This window comes from Xenopus laevis, chromosome 1S, assembly GCF_017654675.1.
Source record: "Xenopus laevis strain J_2021 chromosome 1S, Xenopus_laevis_v10.1, whole genome shotgun sequence".
Lineage (NCBI taxonomy): Eukaryota > Metazoa > Chordata > Amphibia > Anura > Pipidae > Xenopus > Xenopus laevis.
In genome coordinates, this window is record NC_054372.1 from 87,351,592 (window position 1) to 87,376,600 (window position 25,009).

General features: G+C 41.6%; 1 protein-coding gene across 6 annotated transcripts in view; it reads right to left on the bottom strand.

Moving 5' to 3' along the window:
- LOC108706826 (pro-neuregulin-1, membrane-bound isoform-like) overlaps positions 1-25,009 on the bottom strand; it is a 516,025-nt gene that overhangs the window by 278,495 nt on the left and 212,521 nt on the right. The gene's annotated exons all lie outside the window — the stretch shown is intronic.

A 25,009-nucleotide genomic window follows, 5' to 3' on the forward strand; every position in this document is an offset into this window, starting at 1 on the left:
CTAGGGGCGCCCACTAGGGATAGGCGAATTTGACCTGTTTGGTTTCACCAAAAATTTGCCGCCGGAAAAATGTCGCAAACGGCCATTAAAGTCTATGGGTGTCAAAACATTTTTGTTGTGAGGCAAAAATTTTTTGATGCGCATCCTTTTTTTTGACGCACAACGCCATACAAGTCTATGGACATAATTTCCGCGGTAAAACAAGGTTAAAAAATTCCATCCCTAGCGCCCACTATGTAAATCTGGCCCTTTGTACCATGCCAATATTTTTGCAAATTTGCTCAGGGTTATGATTTAAAACTTTGTTCACGAAGTGCCTAAATCAATTCACATGTTTTTTTATCTAGGATACATGACCAAATATGTATTAAAAGGCACAAGTATGCCCAAGTCAGGTAACAAGCAAAAACTCAGATTTTTGTATAGTAAGTTGTGATATTGTGAGCAGTTTATCACTGGAGGGTCCACATGCAGCCAGACAATCAGTTAGCCTTTATTTATATAAACCAACATGTTGTACAATGTTTTTTAGAAACTGTTCATTATTCACATCAATCATTGCCACAGTGGACCTTAAAATCTAAGGTCCCTATCACATAATACACTTGGGTCAATTTCATCAGAATCCAATCCTTATGTGAGAGTTAAAATCTAATTTTTGGTATTAAGGCAGCACTATGTATATAGCATGAGGCAAGTAAATACATTCTGTTTTCAGAAGGCTTTATGCTGCATATCTTGCGTAAACTAGGGCATTTTGGCTTCTTTAAGACCATCTCACCCTCACCAGATTAGGTTCTCTGCTTCGCTCTTCACAAGTCCTACCCACTCAAAAGCCATGTTCCAATATCTTGCACTGATGAGATCTAACAAAATCAAAACAGTCTGTCTGCAAGTTTGGATATATGGCTCTGGAAAAATGTAGTTGTTATTTTTCAAATGATTTCTAATTAAGGTAAGCAATATGTGATAGTAAATTTACAGTCAAAAGTAATTTTAAAAATCCAAAAATAGATTTTTAAAGCAAAATCTAATGAACGATATTCAGGGGGTTATTTATTAAAGTCCAATTTTTTTATGGTCCCAAAAAAATGTTTTTTTGTTATGCCACTGAATTGTTCATGGGAAAAATGTATTATATCCCAAGGCTGCAAAAAGTCAGAATTAAAAAATACTCCATCTCAAACCTGCCGAGGTCATGTAGAAGTCAATGGCAGATGTCCCTGTTACAATTGGATGATACCGTGATCTGTGTTGGCTTGCTTACGATAATCTGAAAAATTCATGGTTTTTGGGAGATAATCTGAAAAAGTCTGAGTTTTTGGGCATCAAATCAGAAAAGTCATACAATTCAAATTTTTCACAATTTTATTGAGCATTTATAGAGTCTTTATAGTCTTTATAGAGTCTTTTCCTGCCGCAAGATGTTTAAAAACTGGTAATCTCTTGTTTGGGAATAAATATATAGCTATGTAAAATGTGGTACAGGAATACAGGTTTTGACAATGCTTTTTGCATCACCATCTAATGCACAGTGTATTCAATGTAATGCATAGCAGCTGTGAAAAATATTTAAGATGCACTTTTATAAATAGTGCTTCCAGAGCTTTAACATACAAAATTTGCCCTAAAAACGGGGGATCATTTTTACCATTAAAAAGATCTATGCACCAGAGGCCACTCCCAGAGCTTTAACATACAAAATTTGCACCAAAAGTGAGCATACATTTTTTGGCATAATCTTAAAAACATATTTTTTCTCTCTCTCTCTCTCTATATTGTGACAACTAGACCTGTAGGGGTACCTGGGTCAGTGTCTTGGGGCCGCTTTCCACAGTCTTTTAGGGTAAAAACAGTCACAGTAGTCGCTCCTCTTAACCCTTTACCTGCCAGCCGTTTTGTCCTAGATGCGAACATCTACTGCCAAGCAGTTTTTAGATATTTTGCACTCTTTCACTTTAAGGGCCTTTCCTGGGGCGGTCTTTTAGTTTACCCAGCAAAACAATATATTGTTTTTTTCAGGACAACCTGAACTTTCAAAATATGCAGGAATTTTGGTGTAATCCTACTTCTGTAAAAAAATATTGGCTTCTAAGTGTCCAATAAAATGAAAAAAATCATGTTTCACAAAGAACAATCACATATATCAGAAACATCATTAACTTTATGTATGAGAACACATCCTATTTGGAAAGGTCTATGTCTCCTGAACGCGGCAATACCAAATATATATAGTTTTATGGAGATTTCTCACTTGTATAGATCAAAATCTACAAGCAGTACACAACCAAATTTCCAAAGCTCCGCTCCCCAAACGGCATACTTCTGCTTTCAAGGCCAAACATTCCACTAACAGTAGGTTTACCCAAGAAAACTACCCATTATTAGAAAGAACAGATTCTGGTGAATCAAAAATGGGTAAATATATCGTTGTACTCCAAACTACCAAGTTGCAATTGTTTCCTAAAGTTATAATGTTTTATAGAAATTGGTGAATTTTTTGAAAAATTACCTCAAAGCTTCCAATCTACAGAATCATATCTCCCACAAATCATTAGGTATCAATGTAAAACACCCCAAATATGAAAGCCTGGGGTCCGCTGAACAATTTGATGCCCAATATATATAGGTGTACCCAAACATGTGGCATATAGGGGCCCTAAAATGTAGACACCTCATTTGAGCTATCAGTTCTGTAATTCCAGATACTGCAAAATCAACACATTTGCATCGTTTTGGGGGGGTAAAAGTAGAAAAAAGTAAGTTCACCCCAGAAAACCGTATATTTTCTGAAAGTACACATTCCCACGAATCTAAATTGGGTATGCATGTCTTTGTACTACAAAGTACCAAGCTGCAAATCATTCCTAAATGTGGTGATTTCGGTGACATTTCCAAAAATCACCTCAAAATTTCTACCCTGCAGCATCGTATTACCCACATACTTTTAGGTATCAAGAGAAATCACCCCAAATATGAAAGCCTAGGGTCCTCTGAACACTTTGATGCCCAATATGTATAGGTGTACTCAAGCACGTGGCATACAGGGGCCCCAAAACGAAGACCCCCATATGGTCTGTCATTTCAGGTACAGCAAAATCAACACATTTACATCGTTTTGGGGGGGGTCAAAAGTAGAAAAAAGTAAGTTCACCCCAGAAATCCATATATTTTCGGAAAGTACACATTCCCACGAATCTAAATTGGGTATGCATGTCTTTGTACTCCACAATAACAAGCAGCAAACCATTCCTAAATATGGTGATTTTGGCAACATTTCCAAAAATCACCTCAAAATTTCTACCCTGCAGCATCGTATTGCCCACATACTTTTAGGTATCAAGAGAAATCACCCCAAATATGAAAGCCTAGGGTCCTCTGAACAGTTTGATGCCCAATATGTATAGGTGTACCCACGCACGTGGCATATAGGGGCCCCAAAAGGAAGACCCCCATATGGTCTGTCATTTCAGACACTGCAAAATCAAGCCATTTACATTGTTTTGGGGGGGTAAAAGTAGAAAAGGGTAAGTTCACCCCAGAAAACCATATATTTTCGGAAAGTACACATTCCCACGAATCTAAATTGGGTATGCATGTCTTTGTACTCCAAAGTACCAAGCCGCAAACCATTCCTAAATTTGGTGATTTTGGCGACATTTCCAAAAATCACCTCAAAATTTCTACCCTGCAGCATCGTATTACCCACATACTTTTAGGTATCAAGAGAAATCACCCCAAATATGAAAGCCTAGGGTCCTCTGAACAGTTTGATGCCCAATATGTATAGGTGTACCCACGCACGTGGCATATAGGGGCCCCAAAAGGAAGACCCCCATATGGTCTGTCATTTCAGACACTGCAAAATCAAGCCATTTACATTGTTTTGGGGGGGTAAAAGTAGAAAAGGGTAAGTTCACCCCAGAAAACCATATATTTTCGGAAAGTACACATTCCCACGAATCTAAATTGGGTATGCATGTCTTTGTACTTCAAAGTACCAAGCCGCAAACCATTCCTAAATTTGGTGATTTTGGCGACATTTCCAAAAATCACCTCAAAATTTCTACCCTGCAGCATCGTATTACCCACATACTTTTAGGTATCAAGATAAATCGCCCCAAATATGAAAGCCTAGGTTCCTCTGAACAGGTTGATGCCCAATATGTATAGGTGTACCCAAGCACGTGGCATATAGGGGCCCCGAAAGGAAGACACCCATATGGTCTGTCATTTCAGATACTGCAAAATCAAGACATTTACATCGTTTTGGGGGGGTCAAAAGTAGAAAAAAGTAAGTTCACCCCAGAAAACCATATATTTTCTGAAAGTACACATTCCCACAAATCTAAATTGGGTATGCATGTCTTTGTACTCCAAAGTACCAAGCCGCAAACCATTCCTAAATTTGGTGATTTTGGCGACATTTCCAAAAACCACCTCAAAATATCTACCCTGCAGCATCGTATTGCCCGCATACTTTTAGGTATCAAGAGAAATCACCCCAAATATGAAAGCCTAGGGTCCTTTGAACAGTTTGATGCCCAATATGTATAGGTGTACCCACGCACGTGGCATATAGGGGCCCCAAAACGAAGACCCCTATATGGTCTGTCATTTCAGATACTGCAAAATCAAGACATTTACATCGTTTTGGGGGGGTCAAAAGTAGAAAAAAGTAAGTTCACCCCAGAAAACCATATATTTTCCGAAAGTACACATTCCCACGAATCTAAATTGGGTATGCATGTCTTTGTACTCCAAAGTACCAAGCCGCAAACCATTCCTAAATTTGGTGATTTTGGCGACATTTCCAAAAACCACCTCAAAATATCTACCCTGCAGCATCGTATTGCCCGCATACTTTTAGGTATCAAGAGAAATCACCCCAAATATGAAAGCCTAGGGTCCTTTGAACAGTTTGATGCCCAATATGTATAGGTGTACCTAAGCATGTGGCATATAAGGGCCCTAAAATTAAGACTCCCCCCCATATGGTTTGTCATTTCAGGTACTGCAAAATCAAGACATTTACATTGTTTTGGGGGGGCAAAAGTAGAAAAGGGTAAGTTCACCCCAGAAAACCATATATTTTTCGAAAGTACACATTCCCACGAATCTAAATTGGGTATGCATGTCTTTGTACTCCAAAGTACCAAGCCGCAAACCATTCCTAAATTTGGTGATTTTGGCGACATTTCCAAAAACCACCTCAAAATATCTACCCTGCAGCATCGTATTGCCCGCATACTTTTAGGTATCAAGAGAAATCACCCCAAATATGAAAGCCTAGGGTCCTTTGAACAGTTTGATGCCCAATATGTATAGGTGTACCCACGCACGTGGCATATAGGGGCCCCAAAACGAAGACCCCTATATGGTCTGTCATTTCAGATACTGCAAAATCAAGACATTTACATCGTTTTGGGGGGGGGGCAAAAGTAGAAAAGGGTAAATTCACCCCAGAAAACCATATATTTTCCGAAAGTACACATTCCCACGAATCTAAATTGGGTATGCATGTCTTTGTACTCCAAAGTACCAAGCCGCAAACCATTCCTAAATTTGGTGATTTTGGCAACATTTCCAAAAATCACCTCAAAATATCTACCCTGCAGCATCGCATTACCCACATACTTTTAGGTATCAAGAGAAATCACCCCAAATATGAAAGCATAGGGTCCTCTGAACAGTTTGATGTCCAATATGTATAGGTGTACCCAAGCACGTGGCATACAGGGGCCCCAAAAGGAAGACCCCCATATGGTCTGTCATTTCAGGTACTGCAAAATCAACACATTTACATTGTTTTGGGGGGGGGCAAAAGTAGAAAAAAGTAAGTTCACCCCAGAAAACCATATATTTTCGGAAAGTACACATTCCCAGGAATCTAAATTGGGTATGCATGTCTTTGTACTTCAAAGTACCAAGCCGCAAACCATTCCTAAATTTGGTATTTTGCCGACATTTCCAATAACCACCTCAAAATTTCTACCCTGCAGCATCGTATTATCCACATACTTTTAGGTATCAAGAGAAATCACCCCAAATATAAAAGCCTAGGGTCCCCTGAACAGTTTGATGCCAAATATGTATAGGTGTACCTAAGCATGTGGCATATAAGGGCCCTAAAATTAAGACCCCCCCCCATATGGTTTGTCATTTCAGGTACTGCAAAATCAAGACATTTACATTGTTTTGGGGGGGCAAAAGTAGAAAAGGGTAAGTTCACCCCAGAAAACCATATATTTTCGGAAAGTACACATTCCCACAAATCTAAATTGGGTATGCATGTCTTTGTACTCCAAAGTAGCAAGCCGCAAACCATTCCTAAATTTGGTGATTTTGGCGACATTTCCAAAAACCACCTCAAAATATCTACCCTGCAGCATCGTATTGCCCACATACTTTTAGGTATCAAGAGAAATCACCCCAAATATGAAAGCCTAGGGTCCTCTGAACAGTTTCATGCCCAATATGTATAGGTGTACCCACGCACGTGGCATATAGGGGCCCCAAATAGAAGACCCCCATATGGTCTGTCATTTCAGATACTGCAAAATCAAGACATTTACATCGTTTTGGGGGGGGGGGGGGCAAAAGTAGAAAAGGGTAAGTTCACCCCAGAAAACCATATATTTTCGGAAAGTACACATTCCCACGAATCTAAATTGGGTATGCATGTCTTTGTACTCCAACGTACCAAGCTGCAAATCATTCCTAAATGTGGTGATTTCGGTGACATTTCCAAAAATCACCTCAAAATTTCTACCCTGCAGCATCGTATTACCCACATACTTTTAGGTATCAAGAGAAATCACCCCAAATATAAAAGCTTAGGGTCCTCTGAACAGTTTCATGCCCAATATGTATAGGTGTACCCAAGCACGTGGCATATAGGGGCCCCAAAAGAAGACCCCCATATTGTCTGCCATTTCAGATACTGCAAAATCAAGACATTTACATTGTTTGGGGGGGGGGCAAAAGTAGAAAAGGGTAAATTCACCCCAGAAAACCATATATTTTCGGAAAGTACACATTCCCACGAATCTAAATTGGGTATGCATGTCTTTGTTCTACAAAGTACCAAGCTGCAAATCATTCCTAAATGTGGTGATTTTGGTGACATTTCCAAAAATCACCTCAAAATTTCTACCCTGCAGCATCGTATTACCCACATACTTTTAGGTATCAAGAGAAATCACCCCAAATATGAAAGCATAGGGTCCTCTGAACAGTTTGATGCCCAATATGTATAGGTGTACCCAAGCACGTGGCATATAGGGGCCCCAAAAGGAAGACCCCCATATGGTCTGTCATTTCAGATACTGCAAAATCAAGACATTTACATCGTTTTGGGGGGGGCAAAAGTAGAAAAGGGTAAATTCACCCCAGAAAACCATATATTTTCGGAAAGTTACACATTCCCACGAATCTAAATTGGGTATGCATGTCTTTGTACTACAAAGTACCAAGCCGCAAATCATTCCTAAATGTGGTGATTTCGGTGACATTTCCAAAAATCACCTCAAAATTTCTACCCTGCAGCATCGTATTACCCACATACTTTTAGGTATCAAGAGAAATCACCCCAAATATGAAAGCTTAGGGTCCTCTGAACAGTTTGATGCCCAATATGTATAGGTGTACCTAAGCATGTGGCATATAGGGGCCCCAAAAGAAGACCCCCATATGGTCTGTCATTTCAGATACTGCAAAATCAACACATTTATATTGTTTTGAGGGGGGCAAATGTAGAAAAAAGTAAGTTCACCCCAGAAAACCATATATTTTTGGAAAGTACACATTCCCACAAACCCAAATTGGGTATACATGTCCTTGTACTCCAAAGTACCAAGTCGCAAGTCTTTCCTAAATTTGGCGATAAAAGCAACGGTTTTTACATTTTTGTAAATCGCCTAAAAATATTGCAATTGGCCACATTTATCTCACCCAATTTCTTGCATACAATTGTAAAATAACATAAATATTGATGCCAAGGGACGACTGAACAGTTTGATGCCCAATATGCATAGATACACCAAGGCAGCTGGCATGTGCAGACCCCAAATAAAATAGTGCATATGAGTTTTCTCCGCTGCCGATTCGCCTTCTGTGAACATAGACCATTGACTTCATATTATGTGCCTCAAGACCCTCGTTACAGCAAAGACCCCCCAAAACCATATGTTTTTGGAAAGTACACATTCTGACGAATCCAACAAAGATAAAGACGTCTTTCTACACCAAACTACCAAACTGCAAAGCTTTTCTAAACTTAGAGGTTTTTACAACATTTCTGTAAATTGCCTAAAAATGCTGCAGTTTGCCGCATTTTTCGCACACAATGTTTTACGTACAAAGAAAAATCACCCTAAATATGGACGTCAGAGGTCTGATGAATAGCTTGATGCCCAATATGCATAGATTTACCAAAGTATGTGGTGTGTACGGACCCCAAATGAAAAACATGCATATGAATTTTCACACTAGCCAACTAAGCTGCTGAAAACAGTACCCCAACTTTGCGTTATGTGTTGTAAGACCCCCAAACTGTATAAAGCCCCCAGAACAGCATACATTTTTGGAAAGTACATATTCTGACGGATCAAACAAAGTAAAATCTATCATTCTATACCAAAGCACCAAACAGCAAAACTATACTAAAGATACATAAGGAAAAATAATGCAGGGATAAAATTGCAATAAAACCACAAAAATTGTGTAAATCAATGAAATAACAAAATTACTGATCCAACAGCATAATTAGTGGCCAAAATCGATTACCCAATAGTCATGCTGCCAAAACAAATGGTTTTTAGGGGTAAAAAAACACAAATTAGTAAAATGAAAAAGTAAAAAAAAAAATCCCTCTTTGTGAGTTTTTTGTGTATACATGTGTATACACTTCTAAAAGTGGTGTGACAGTGTGTATATAAGTGTGAAATAAGTGCAAATAAGTGTACATAACTTTCCAAAAAAAATTAAAAAAAAAAAAAAAAAAATCTTTACTAAAATGATTGTGTAACTGTGTACAGATCTATACAATGTAGTGTAGTGTGTATGTAGTGTGTAATTTAGCAAATAAAGTCCACTTACCATTGCTGGAGCAGGGGAGAGAGTCTAATCCTCTTTCAGCAGCGTGTGTGCTGAGTCACTGCAGTCAGGAAGTGCGTGGGCGTCGCCAGAGCAGCAGAGAGCAGAAGGAAGACGGAGGAGCTGGTAAGTTGCTTCTTTTTGCGATTTTAAGTCGATCCTGCAACAATCCTGTTGCAGGACCGACATGACAGCCCCCCAGCCTTGTTGCCCAGGGGGCTGTCAGCACTGCTAAGTCTCTGCAGAGGCGGCTAAAGCCGCTGATGCAGAGTACAGCATGTTAAACTGCAAGAACGTACAATGTACGTGCTTGGCAGTTAAAGCCCTTGCCTGCCAGAACGTACAGCGTACGTGCTTGGCAGGCAAAGGGTTAAAGGCAAGTGCCTGCAGTTTATTCTGTTACACAGTCTTTAGTAACAAGCAAAACAAAACAAGGAAAAATAAACCCTTGCACCAGAGCGCTGACTAAACACAGTTGGCAGCCTAACTACAGTTGGATGGCTTGCCCAACACCAACTTAAAACAAAAGAATCAAAATATAACACAAAAGTTTGGTAATCAGTACCTTCCTTGTGCAGTGCAGCTTCTGCTCTCTCTCTCACTCTCAGGTGGGAGGGGTCCCTCCTCCCAAGGTCAGTCAGGTACTTTAGCTGCAGCAATTACCTTGCAGCTTTGGTCTGTATTAATTAATCCATGTTCCAGGGTGTTGTATTATATAACACCCTGGGAGAAACATATCGCCCATCTATAACTAACCCAGCTGCTTTGTTACACATCCTCCCCCCCCAGCTCAGACCTAGAGGGGTGAGCGACCATGGACATTAAAGAGTATAACCTTGACAGCCCATCAGCATTGCCTTGTTTTATTCCAGCCCGGTGTTCCACAGTGAAACTGTACGGCTGCAAGCTCAGAAACCATCTGGTAACCCTTGCATTTTTGTCTTTGTTCTGGCTCATCCATGTAAGTGGGGCATGATCTGTAATAAGCCTGAACTGTCTGCCCAAGAGATAATATCTCAACGATTCCAGAGCCCATTTTATGGCTAAGCATTCTTTCTCCACAATTGAATAGTTCCTCTCCTGGGAACTAAGTTTTCTACTCAAATAGTTCACTGGGTGCTCCTCCCCATTCACTTCTTGTGACAGAACCGCCCCTAAGCCAACATCCGAGGCATCTGTTTGCACGACAAATCGTTTTGTGAAATCAGGCGCCACCAAGACTGGATGTGCACAGAGGGCTTCTTTTAACCTAACAAAAGCTTCTTCAGCTTCTGCTGACCAACGTACTATTACAGGAGCTTTTGCTTTAGTAAGGTCAGTTAAAGGACTGGCAATAGTAGCAAAATCAGGTATGAACCTTCTGTAGTAGCTTGTTAAGCCCAGAAAGGTCCTAACTTGTTTCTTAGTGGAAGGTCATGGTCAGCTCTGAATAGATTCCACCTTTGTGATTTGTGGTTTAACTAGACCCCTTCCTATGGAAAATCCCAAGTATTTGGCTTCCTCAAGCCCAATAGTACATTTTTTTGGATTGGCCGTTAAGCCAGCTTTCCTAACTGAATCTAGAACGGCTTGAACTTTTGGTAGGTGGGATTCCCAATCTGGGCTGTGAATGACTATGTCATCAAGGTAAGCAGCAGCATACCTACCATGTGGCTTTAGGATTCGGTCTATCATTCTTTGAAAAGTTGCAGGGGCCCCATGTAAGCCAAAAGGTAAATACTTTATACTGGAACAGCCCCTCGGGGGTGGAAAATGCAGTTTTCTCTTTTGCTTGTTTCGTAAGAGGAACCTGCCAATAACCTTTTGTCAGATCAATAGTTGTGAGGTACCTTGCTTTCCCTAACCGCTCTACCAGCTCATCAACCCTGGGCATGGGATAAGCATCAAATTTAGATACAGCGTTTAACTTGCGATAGTCATTGCAAAATCGAATTTCCCCATTGGGTTTTGGGACAAGGACAATGGGACTACACCATTCACTTTGGGATTCCTCAATCACATCAAGCTCCAGCATTTTTTTTACCTCCCTATTAACAACCTCTCTACGAGCTTCTGGTATTCTATATGGTTTGAGATGTACACGTTGCCCTGGCTCTGTAACAATGTCATGTTCAATTATTTTAGTTCGCCCGGGCATTGTTGAGAACACATCTTTATTACGGTTCACAAAATCTTTGACTTCACGTTTCTGGGGAGTGGACAGGGTATCGGCTATGTTTACCTCTGGTGCTTTCTCCACTTCAAGAGGAGATTGGGATGCCATTAACACCTCCCTGTCCTTCCACGGCTTTAGCAGGTTAACGTGATATATCTGTTCCGGCTTCCGTTTACCAGGTTGTCGTATTTTATAATTAACCTCTCCAATTCTCTCCATTACTTCATATGGGCCATGCCAAGTTGCTAGAAACTTATTTTCTACTGTAGGGACTAGAACAAGTACTCTGTCCCCTGGCTGAAATACACGCAATCTAGCATTCCTATTGTATGAGTCTCTTTGAGCTCTCTGGGCTTTTAGCAAATGCTCACGTACAATCGGCATAACGGCCTCAATCCTATCCTGCATCTGAGCCACATGTTCTATAACGCTTCGGAAAGGGGTAGTTTCATGCTCCCAGGTTTCCTTCGCTATATCCAACAACCCTCTGGGGTGCCGGCCATATAATAATTCAAATGGAGAAAACCCTGTTGAAGACTGGGGAACTTCCCTGATTGAGAACATTAAATAAGGCAACAGGAAGTCCCAGTTTTTCCCATCTTTGTCATTTACTCTGCGGAGCATGGTTTTTAGAGTTTTATTGAACCTTTCGACAAGGCCATCTGACTGAGGGTGGTAAACAGATGTCCTGAGATGTTTTATTTGCAACAACTTGCACAACTCTTTCATGACCCTAGACATAAATGGTGTCCCTTGGTCAGTTAGAATTTCCTTTGGGATACCCACCCTACTAAACATTAACATTAACTCCTTTGCAATAGTCTTTGCTGATGAATTGCGTAGGGGAATAGCCTCAGGGTATCGTGTGGCATAGTCCACAATAACTAGAATATATAGGTGTCCCCTAGCAGATTTTATAAGTGGGCCGACGAGGTCCATGCCTATCCTATCAAAAGGAACATCAATTATTGGAAGAGGCACAAGGGGGCTTCTATAAACTTTCAGGGGGGCAGTATGCTGGCAATCAGGACATGAGGAACAATAGTTGCTAATGGAGGCAAATACACCAGGCCAGTAAAACCTCCTTAAAACCCGTTCCTTTGTTTTCTCTACCCCTAAATGTCCTCCCAATACATGACTATGTGCCAGCCTTAGAACAGCATTACGGAACACCTGGGGAACCAGCAACTGTTGGTGTACAACATCATTTCTCTTTTCTACACAATACAGGAGATCATTAGACACTTCAAAATAAGGATATGAAAGTGAGACACCTGGGTTATTCACAACCCCATTTGTCACCTGAACATTATGCCTTGGTTCCACCAAAGTGGGATCCTCCCACTGAGCACTTTTAAAATTAAGAGGACTGACTTCTAGGTCAGCTAATTCCTTATTTGTCTCATCAGAAGTATGGGGCTCAGTATCACTACTTGTGTTATCCCCTACCAAAGCAGGGAGAGGGGTTGGGGCCTCATCACACTGTACATCAGCAAAGGGAAATACATACTCGAGGTTATCTGCAACCCCCACTGATTCTTGTGACTTACTATTAACAAAAGCCCATAAATCAAGGAAATAAGGGAAATCTCTTCCTAACACAACTTCATGTGCAAGTTGGGGAACCACTCCGACTTGGTATTCCACAGACCCACATGGGGTTGCCAGGGTGACTTGCGCAGTAGGATAATCCTGTCTATCCCCATGAACACAGACAACTCCCACACTTTTTGTATGATCAATTTCACACTGGGGTACAAGGGACCGGGTTACTAAGGTTACCATACTCCCGGAATCCAGTAACGCTTGTACCTTTTTCCCATTTACTTTTACAGTACACCATTGTGGTTTCTCAGCATAACAGCAAACAACATCCGCCTCTGCTCTTTTTGAAAGCAAAGAGTAAGGTTTACCCCTGTTACTCATATCACATTGCATAGGTTCAACATTTAAAGGGCAGTCTTTAGACATGTGTCCATACTCAAAACATTTAAAACATTTTACTGTATTATCAGACCACTGTCTATTGTCTTTGCCACCCTGATCTTCATCGCCCTTTAACCTTGGGGCAGTCTTAACAGACCTTGTGCGAAATTTGGAGCTGGGGAATCTCTCAGCACTCGGTGGATTAACTAGCTCTCCAGCAGCAACATATCTTTCAACCAAGGCAACAAGCTGGTCAACATCCTGGGGGTCACTCTGACTTACCCACCGTCGCAATGAAGCTGGTAAAGCCCTCAGGAAACGATCCATCACAAGCGACTCTACCACACGTACAGCGGAGTTGAGGTCAGGCCGTAACCACTTCCGTGCCAGATGTATCAGATCAAACATCTGCGACCGGACAGCCTTGTCTGGAACATAAATCCACGAGTGGAATCTTTGGGCCCGAACAGCAGCTGTCACTCCCAGACGTGCAAGTATTTCCGCCTTCAACTTGCTGTAGTCACTGGCATCTGCTGGCTCCAAATCATGATAGGCCTTTTGTGGTTCTCCACTCAGGAAAGGGGCCAGTAAACTTGCCCATTCACCAGTTGGCCACCCTTCTCGCTCAGCGGTGCGTTCAAAGGCTAGTAGATATGCCTCAACATCATCAGTAGCCGCCATCTTTTGCAGGTAATGGCTTGCACGTATGAGCTTTTTCCCATGCTGGGTGAATTCAGGGTTTAGACTGACTTTGTCTGACAAGGCCTGTATTTCCTGCTGCACCATTCTGGTAGCCGCATGCTGTTCCTGACGGGCCTCGGCCTGTACCTCTGCCAGCTGTCGCACTAGTGTTTCAGTACTTTCTTGCTGGATTTTGGCAAGAGTAGCAACACTTTCTCCTTGTTGTAGAACCAGCTGCTGCAAAGCAGCAACACTCTGGGAAGCATGTCTGTTTGTCTCAGCAGCATGTCTGTTCGTTTCTTGCTGCACTGCAGTAGACTGAATGAGAGCTTTTATCACATCCTCCATTTTGGAAACTGCTGTACTTTTACCCTCAGACTTTAGTGTGGTGCCCAATGCATCCTCCACCACGTGTGACAACTAGACCTGTAGGGGTACCTGGGTCAGTGTCTTGGGGCCGCTTTCCACAGTCTTTTAGGGTAAAAACAGTCACAGTAGTCGCTCCTCTTAAAGGCAAGTGCCTGCAGTTTATTCTGTTACACAGTCTTTAGTAACAAGCAAAACAAAACAAGGAAAAATAAACCCTTGCACCAGAGCGCTGACTAAACACAGTTGGCAGCCTAACTACAGTTTGGTGGCTTGCCCAACACCAACTTAAAACAAAAGAATCAAAATATAACACAAAAGTTTGGTAATCAGTACCTTCCTTGTGCAGTGCAGCTTCTGCTCTCTCTCTCACTCTCAGGTGGGAGGGGTCCCTCCTCCCAAGGTCAGTCAGGTACTTTAGCTGCAGCAATTACCTTGCAGCTTTGGTCTGTATTAATTAATCCATGTTCCAGGGTGTTGTATTATATAACACCCTGGGAGAAACATATCGCCCATCTATAACTAACCCAGCTGCTTTGTTACAATATATATATATATATATATATATGTCTTGAGAAAGGTCCAGACTGGACTGAAACGTTGACAAATAAACTTCACTTTGCTTGATCTCATTATGAAGTCCTGGAGTGCGTCATTCCTTGGAACACGACTATCTGCACTACTGTATATATGACAGCACCCAGGCAGTAAAACTCTGCTGGATTGGAGTGCACCACAGCCTGAACTGTGTATATATATATATATATCTTTTTTTAACTCCTTTAAATTCGAATATTCAAATCAGATTCGAATCGAATTAGACTAAACTCAATTCGAGTTTTTTCTCAGAGAAAAACTTGAATGTCCGGAAGGGTACTAACATGTCCAAATTGGTCCCTGGACCTCTCCCATTGACATCTACATGAACTTGGCTGGTTTTAGGTGGAGAATAGTCAAATTTGAGTTCTTAAAGGGTCAGAGTATGATACATATTGAAATTCTAATTCGAATTAAAACTCAAATCGAGTTTGGATAATTCACAATTTGAATTTGAGTTTTGACCATAAAAAAATGTAAAATTCAAATTACAATTTTCAATTCCGCCCTTAATAAATTTGCCCTTTAATGTAATGCAATACTTAGGGGGTTAGGTGAGTTTTGACCCACAAAAATTTAACAATTCAAATTCGAACTTACTATTCGAACCTTAGTAAATCTGCCCCTGAATTTTCGCATTGTGAGGACACCCTGGGGCAGATTTATCATGGGTCGAATTGAAAATTTGAATTTTTAGATTTGAATTTTGAGTTTATTTTAGTGTGATTTGACTAAGGAATAGTCCAAATTAGAAATTGGAATTTTGAAATTTATTGTGTACTGTCCCTTTAAGAATTCAAAGTCAACTATTTGCCATATAAATCCTGCCAAATTTGTGTTTTAGCCTATGGGGGAACCTCCTACAATCAATTTGGAGTCATTTAGGTGACTTTTGAAAAAAAAAATGTTTTAAATATTTTTTTTTTATTTTTTTGGTGAAAAAAATAGAATCGAATTCTATCGAATTTGATATGAATTCGATTTGAGTTTGCAGCTTAATCCTCGATCCTATTCACCCAAATAATTTTTTTAAAAAAAATCTATTAAATACATTTCGATCGGTCGTTTTTGATTCTAGTTTATGGGAGTTGATGGGCGTTTTTAGAAACTCCCGTGAACTCGAAATTCGACTCCTGATCTGCCCCCCTATGTACACTTTTTTAATTGCACGTGTGCAACTTGACCAATTTGGGCAATTGCATCCAAAACCTTTTTTTGTAAGTTGGGGATTTCCAGCGCTTGGTCTTATAATAATGTTTTTGCATGATTTTATGAGCAAAAAAAAAAGTTTTTTCAGCAAAATTCTTAAAAAAAACTTAAAAATTCTTGAGTTGCATTAACAAAGACAGAAACAAAGACAGACCTGGTGGTAGGAAAAAAAAGTATTACAGTTTATTTGCTATTTTATGGCCAAACACATTCTGCTGTGTTGGTCAATGATAAAAAATATAAACAGTGCCATTTGAATGGTATGCGTAATGGCAAGAGTTTGCTAAAAAGCACAAAAGCACAAAAGCACAAAAGTAAAAACACACAAACACACAAGCATACACGCAGAAGAATTTAAGCAGCAACAAGTTAAGACTATACAGAATTCTTAGTGAACATGCCAGTATGCCATATGTAATTATTTTCTTATTCTCTTTCATATTCTAATTATTTTACTCATAATTTATAATGAATCATACATTTCTTTTACACCCTGTATCACATTCCTGGAATCGATTTAAGACTGATAAAAAAGATATAAACATGCTTTTCCCAGCTGCTGCCTATGACTCAGTTTAATGGATAAGGGGGACTTCACTGTAGAAAAACCAAGCATGCAGGATCTCAAGTGTAAAACAAAAGAAAGAAGAGGTCATCCCAAATCTCGCACGTACTGGAATAGAAGGTGATTAATGGATGTAAGGCTTAGGGCTATTCCACACGGGGAGATAGCGACGCGTTTGCGGTCGCGGCGACAAAGCGCCGCGACAGTCGCCGCGACCGGCGCAGGCGACAGTTTTGTATGGGCGCCTATGTAAAAACGCCTGTGCTAACCACACGAGGCGATGCGCTTTTCAACAGTCGCCTGAAAATGCCTCGCCAGGCTTTTTCAGGCGACTGTTGAAAAGCGCATCGCCTCGTGTGGTTAGCACAGGCGTTTTTACATAGGCGCCCATACAAAACTGTCGCCTGCGCCGGTCGCGGCGACTGTCGCGGCGCTTTGTCGCCGCGACCGCAAACGCGTCGCTATCTCCCCGTGTGGACTAGCCCTTAGTCTTCACCAAAAGAAACATACAGTACAGTACTACTGCTTGTAAGTATATATAGTTATAAGCTCTCCACTGGAAGCCTTCTACTGGTAGCCTCCCCAAACAACATTTCACAGTGCTTAGTGGCATTCAGGCTGGATTTCCAGGAATATCTAGGACAGTAAATAACCTTTGACCACAAACAGAGACCTGATGAGTTTTTAAACTGTATTCCAAGTCAATGCCTTAGGCTAAGTACTAGGTAACCCCACACTCTAGAAACCATATAATTGCTGCCAATAGTATTATTTTTTAATGACAGTGTTATGACATTGCTAAACAATGAATAAGTCAGGAAAAATAATAGCTTACATAAAAAGATTTCTGAATATTAATTAACTAACTGCTTATAAAAATCCTGAATACATTCAGTTGCAAAAGAGCAGAGTTATACTGCTATGACACATCCATACATTGTTGCAGGGTGCTTTTTTATGCCGGATTAATTGAAAAGGTATAATTGCTGTCTGGATGCTTGCCACAATAATAATTATTTGACATGCCAACAAAAGTAAAAACATATACAGGTCTGGGTATGCTAAGGGGTGAATCACTAGCAATTAAAATGATTGTAACATGAAGCTAATTTTAATAAGCATCACCTATAGATTACCTAGTTTCATAGTTACAGATTAATAATTTATGTTTTTGTGTTTGGGGTTGAAAAAAAAATCAAAAGCATTGATATGCTTGAAAATGTTTATGCATAACTGAAGGAAGCAATATTTTGTCTAACTTTTGAATTCATTGCTTCCTCCTTTATTATGTCAAATAGTGATGGGCGAATTTATTCGGCAGGCGCGAATTCCTGCGATTCGCCGCCGGCGAATAAATCTGCGAAACCGCTGCGAAAATTTGCCTGCATTAAAAAAAATGGATGCTGGCGCCGTTTCGCAAATTTTTACGCCGTTTCGTGAAATTCACGGGAAATTCACAAATTTTTCAGCTAATCAAAACGCCCCAAATTCGCCCATCACTAATGGTAAACCACAGTATTGCATATTCACTAGAAGGCTAAAATGTATCTTTGGAATAGCTGACTCTGAGCCTCTGAAACACAGGTACATTGGAGAGGAGAGGAAATGATCAGTATTGATATCTGGGTATTTATTATCTTATTACATACAACACAGTGAGCTTTTCTTGCCTGGAACCCCCTACACTTAATGCAATAAAAATTAAATTTTTATAGCAATAAACCTAAAAATACATGCTAATACATAAAATCAGGGCCATGATTTCTTTAACTGACATATTCCAGTACATGGCAAGAAGACAGAGGTAAAAAGAATGTTTCACCACCACCAAAGTCACCTTGATTTCTATCATCTTTACTGATTAGGTAGCCGTTCAAGGCCATATTTACTATACGTTGTGAAGTCACATGTGTAATGGAAAGTGTAGAACTTTCCCCACGGGACATCCAAGATGGCGACCTCCTGCCCCACCATGCGGCTCTTCCTGGTCGTAATATGACTGCGTCATATTACGAAAGCTCTGGAGGGAAAGCTCTGGAGTGGGCTTCTCCTCTTTGGGAGAAGGAGGATCCGGTAATCGACGATGCCAAAGCCTTCATCCGGGACCTTCGCACAGTGTTCGATGCTCCAGGTCGGGCTACTTCTGCCTCGGCTCGTTTATTCCAGCTGCAGCAAGGGACTCGTTCTGTTCCTGAATATGCCATCGAATTCCGAACTCTCGTGGCAGAAACTTCGTGGAATAATGATGGATACCATGCTGCCTTCTACAACGGTCTGGCGATGCGCATCAAGAATGATCTTGTATCTCGTGAGATTCCTTCTCGATGGGAGGACCTTGTTGCGTTGGCTGTGAAGGTTGACACCCGACAGAGGGAGTTCCAAGTCGAACTTGACAGGGAACGTGCTAGGAAGTTTTCCAGGTTCCAACCCACCCTGGCTCCACACTTCCAAAGACCCTTACTCCCCAGTCCGGCTTCCAACCTTTTTCCTCCTCCTCCTGCGGCACCTGCTACTTCTTCTTTACCACCTGAAGAACCAATGCAGATCGGTCGGGCACGCCTTTTCGAACAGGAGAAGCTCCGGAGAAGGGCTGCTGGGTTATGCCTCTACTGTGGGGGAAAAGCCCACTTCGCCCAGGAATGCCCAGTGAAGCCGGGAAACTCCAAAACCTAGGTAAGCTTGGGGAGACTTACCTGGGTGGAATTTGTTCTCCTCCCCATTCCTCTGCTCAACGTTTTCTTCTTCCTGTTCAAATCCAGTTCGGCTCCAAGAAGATCTCTTCTCAGGCCTTCCTCGATTCTGGTGCTGCAGGCAACTTCATGGATCGTGCCTTTGCTGATAACCATGCCGTTCCGCTCCAACCCTTGGCAACCCCTCTTCGAGTCCTGGTGATTGATGATCGTCCTCTTTCTTCTGCCATCATCTCGCAGTCTACTCAGGAACTTTCCTTCAAGGTGGGCACTATGCATTTGGAAAGACTGTCTTTTCTTCTTATCGATTGCCCTTCAACTCCCGTTGTCCTGGGATTGCCTTGGCTGTGTGTTCATTAACCGGTCATTGACTGGTCCTTCTCACAAATTTCCCGTTGGAGTCCATTTTGTGTACACAACTGTTTACCTGCTGTTCCTGTTGTCAAAGTTTCTTCAGTGTCTTCAAGTTCTTCTCTCCCTCCTGTGTACCAAGCCTTTTCCGATGTCTTTGATAAGAAGTCCGCTGAGACTCTCCCACCTCATCGTCCCTATGATTGTCCTATCAAACTTTTACCCGGCTCTATGCCTCCCCGAGGCCGCACTTATCCGCTTTCTCCCTCCGAAACTTCTGCTATGAAGTCTTATATCCAGGAGAATCTTCAAAGAGGTTTTATTCGTCCTTCTACCTCCCCTGCTGGAGCAGGGTTCTTCTTTGTTGAAAAGAAAGACGGTAGTTTGCGGCCCTGCATTGACTACAGGGGGTTAAATAAAATCACCGTAAAGAACAGATATCCTCTTCCTCTCATCTCTGAACTTTTTGATCAGCTCAAGGGGGCTAGTTTCTTTACTAAGCTGGATCTACGTGGGGCCTACAATCTTATTCGGATTCGTGAGGGAGACGAATGGAAGACCGCTTTCAATACTCGTGATGGCCATTACGAGTATCTCGTCATGCCATTCGGTTTTTGCAATGCTCCTGCGGTCTTCCAAGAATTAGTCAATGACATTTTTCGTGATCTTTTGGGACAGTGTGTGGTCGTGTACTTAGACGACATTCTTATTTTTTCCAAAAACCTTTTTGATCATCGTTGCCAAGTGCGTGAAGTTCTTTCCAGGTTGAGGAAAAACAATCTCTTTGCCAAATTGGAAAAATGCACCTTCGAAGTTTCTTCCATTCCTTTTCTTGGCTAAATCATTTCTCCACAAGGTTTTAAGATGGATCCCGCCAAAGTTTCTGCAATTTTGGATTGGCCCCTTCCTAACAGCGTCAAGGCTGTTCAGAGATTTATTGGCTTCGCCAACTATTATAGACAATTTATCAAAAACTTTTCTTCCAAGATCCATCCAATTCTTGCCCTGATCCGTAAAGGGAGTAAACCTCAACTCTGGCCTCCTCAAGCTCTCGAAGCCTTCAAGACCCTCAAGGAAGCCTTTTCTTCTGCTCCAATTCTTAGACACCCTGAACCCCTTCAACCCTTCTTCATTGAAGTCGATGCCTCTGATGTAGGAGCTGGAGCAGTCCTGTCTCAAAGATCTTCTTCTGACGGTAAACTCCACCCTTGTGCTTTTTTTTCCAAAAAATTTTCTTCCCCTGAGCAGAACTACGATGTGGGCAATCGGGAGCTACTTGCCGTTAAGTTGGCCTTGGAAGAATGGAGACATTTGCTTGAAGGTTCATCTATTCCGGTGACAATCTTTACCGACCACAAGAACCTTGAATTTATTCAATCCCTCAAGCGCCTCAATCCCCGGCAAGCCAGGTGGGCACTTTTCTTTTCTCGTTTTAATTTTATTATCACCTTTCGTCCTGGCTCCAGAAACAGGAAGGCTGACGCTTTGTCCAGAAGCTTTGCTCCTGAAGATTCCTGCCCCAAAGATCCTGTACCCATTGTGCCCTCTACCAAGATCATTGCTGCCTTGTTTCCCTCATGTGCCTCTCAGTTACTTTCTGCTCAGTCTTCGGCTCCTGTAGAGACTCCTCTTGGTGTTGCCTTTGTCCCTCCGGAATTTCGTCATGCCATTTTATCCCAATCTCACAGTTCCAAACAGGCCGGTCATCCAGGGATTAAGAAGACAACCGAGCTCCTGTCTCGTTTGGTCTGGTGGCCGACCCTAAGGAAAGATGTCAAAGACTTTGTTTTGTCCTGTTCCACTTGTGCTGTTTCTAAGTCCGGACATTCCCCCCCCCCAAGGGTTTACTCTTGCCACTTCCCATTCCATCTTGACCTTGGACTCACTTGGCGATGGATTTCATTGTCGATCTCCCTGTTTCGTCTGGTCACACTGTCATCTGGGTGGTGATCGACAGATTCAGCAAAATGGCTCACTTCACGCCTCTTCGGAAACTGCCTTCTGCTCCCGAACTCTCTGAACTTTTCATCAAACATATATTTCGTCTCCATGGTTTTCCTGCCGAGATTGTGTCTGATCGGGGTTCCCAGTTTATTTCCAAGTTCTGGAGATCTCTTTGCAAAGCTCTTAACATTTCTCTTCAATTTTCTTCTGCCTACCACCCACAGTCTAATGGAGCCGCAGAACGGGTCAATCAGGCCTTGGAACAGTTTCTTCGTTGTCATGTGTCCTTGTGCCAGGATGATTGGTCGGATCTTCTTCCCTGGGCTGAATTTGCCCACAACAACGCTCTGCACTCTTCTTCCCAGAAGTCTCCTTTCTTCTGTGTTTATGGTCTCAATCCTTTGTGTATTTCCCAGGATTTTCTTCTTACTAATGTGCCTGCGGCCAATGACCAAGCTGCTCACATGTTGGCTATTTGGCATGCTACTGCGGCAAACTTAGAGAAGAGTTCCCTGGTGCAGAAAAAGTTTGCTGATAAAAGAAGGATTTCTTCCCCTCCATATATTCCTGGTGATAAAGTTTTTCTTTCCACACGCAACATTCGTCTCAAGATTCCTACACCCAAGCTTGGTCCTAAATTCATCGGCCCCTTCCCTATCATCGAAATCATCAACCCTGTGGCTGTTCGTCTTCAACTTCCTCCTGAGCTGCGGATACCCAATGTTTTTCATGTTTCCCTGCTTAAACCTGCTATGTCTTGCCCCTCTTCTTCTTCCTCTCCAGCTCCTGTTTTGGTTGACGATCATAAGGAATTTGAAGTCAAAAGAATCTTGGACTCTCGTATTTCCAGGGGCTTTCTTCAATATCTTATCGAGTGGAAGGGGTTCGGTCCAGAGGAGTGTTCTTGGGTGAGAAGCTCTGACGTACATGCACCTGTCCTGGTTCGTAAGTTCCACAGACTTTTTCCTTCTTCCCCTAGCCTCGGTGGTCCTGAGGCCCCCCCTAAGGAGGGGGGTACTGTAATGGAAAGTGTAGAACTTACCCCACGGGACATCCAAGATGGCGACCTCCTGCCCCACCATGCGGCTCTTCCTGGTCGTAATATGACTGCGTCAGAAACGTGTCGCCTCAGGATTGGTCGCCGGCGACGGAATGGACGCCGGCGTCAGAATGTGCGTCGGCGTCAGGACGTCAACGTGAGGACGCCGGCGTTGGCGTCATGACGTCACCGCGTCAAGTTTTGGCGCCAACCTTGGACTATTTATTCCCAATTGCCCTTTCTGTCTTTGCCCAATTATAGGTCTATCTTGTATAGTTCCTGGGTGTGATTTCTTGCTATTCTGATTATCCGTGTACCGACTTCTTGCCTGTTTAACGATTCTGATCCTTGCTGCCTGTATTGACCATTTGCCTGCTTACGACTATTCTCCTGATAAATCCTTTTGTACCGCGAACTTGGTGTTGTTGTCTCCTCCTTGGTCCACACTACAACAGAGCCTTCGGGCCCTGACAACATGAATGTGCGATGGGTGGCACCAGACCAGAATACACCCCTGTAGTCGTTCCATGTTGTTATTCAAAGTAAATGTGAAAATTGTACAATTTTACACTAATGAAGACATTACTTCATATTAAAAATAATACCAAACACAATAACCCTAGATTTTACTTAATAAACCTCTCTTATATTGGCCAGAAAATAAACACAGGCATTCATTCTTCCCATATAATGTAAAGATTTTATCCAGACATTTAACTCTTTCTGAGGGCAGTAAATATAGTAAGCATTTGGACAAGGAAATTAAAAAAGGAATTGTGTGTGTATGTCTTTTTGTGTATATGTGTGTGTGTCAGTGATGCTTTGCAAACAAAATTATTTTAAAGAACATGAGAGCTCTTACATTATATCTGATTCTCTCAAGACTGAAAAATAAATACATATAGTTACATAGTTACATAGTTAAATCGGGTTGAAAAAAGACCCTAGTCCATCAAGATCAACCCCTCCACATGAAACCCAGCATCCATACATACAGTACACACACTCACACTGACCCCTACATACACTCACATAAATTATATATATACCCATATCAATGCTAACTATAGATTTTAGAATCACAATAGCCTTTGATAATATGCGTGTCAAAGAAATCATCCAAGCCATTCTTAAAGGCATTAACTGAATCAGCCATCACAACATCACCCGGCAGTGCATTCCACAACCTCACTGCCCTGACTGTGAAGAACCACCTACGCTTCTACAAATTAAAGTTTTTTTCCTCTAGTCTAAAGGGGTGGCCTCTGGTGCAGTGATCCTCTTTATGGGTAAAAAGGTCCCCTGCTATTTGTCTATCATGTTCTCTAATGTACTTGTAAAGTGTAATCATGTCCCCTCTCAAGCATCTTGAGGAAACTCCCAACAAACTGCCATTTAGTGCATAGCTTGCATTTATATTATTTCTGCCAATGTGCATAACCTTGCATTTATCAACATTGAACCTCGTTTTCCATTTTGCTTCCCAGTTTTCCAATTTAGTCAAATCAATTTGCAAAGTGGCAGCATCCTGCATAGAACCTATAGTTCTGCACAATTTGTATCATCAGCAAAAATAGAATCAGTACTTTCAATGCTCTCCTTCAGGTCATTACACATAAACAAGTTGAAAAAGGACCATGTGCAGACCTCTGCAGTACGCTACTTCTCCAATTAGAAAATGTTCCATTTACCACCACTCTCTGTAGTCTATCTTTCATTCAGTTCTCCAGGTACAAATACTATATTCTAGGGCAACATTCCTTAATTTAACCAGTAACCTTCTGTGTGGCATTGTATCAAATGCTTTAGCAAAGTCTAAGTAGATCACATTCACTGCCATACCAGAATCAAGGTCCCTGCTCACCTTCTCATAAAAAGAAATTAAATTAGTCTTGCAAGATCTGTTACGCATAACGCCATGCTGGCACAAATCATAGTATTATGATTTGCAATGAAGTTCAGTATCTTATCCCTTAATAGCCCTTAGAAAAGCTTTCCTAACACTTATGTCAGACTAACCGGCCTATAGTTTTGAGGCTGATAATGGGATCCCTTTTTGAATAGTGGCACCACATTAGCAATTTGCCAGTCTCTTAACACCATGCCAAACCTCAATGAATCCTGAAAAATTAAGTAAAGAGGTTTGGTAACCACAAAGCTAAGATAGCTAATTATCCAAGGATGAATACCATCCGCCCTGGACCATTGTATATGTTAACATGTTCTAGTCTTTATGTACATTTGGTACATAAATACATACCCTGAGCACCACTAAACAATTGTTTGCTGTTCAGCTGGTTGTGTATTGTATGTGACCTGCTCTGTGGAATTCCATGCAGCAGCATTGCTGTCAAACTAAGGATTTTCTCTCTTCTCTGATTGCAGGTTGT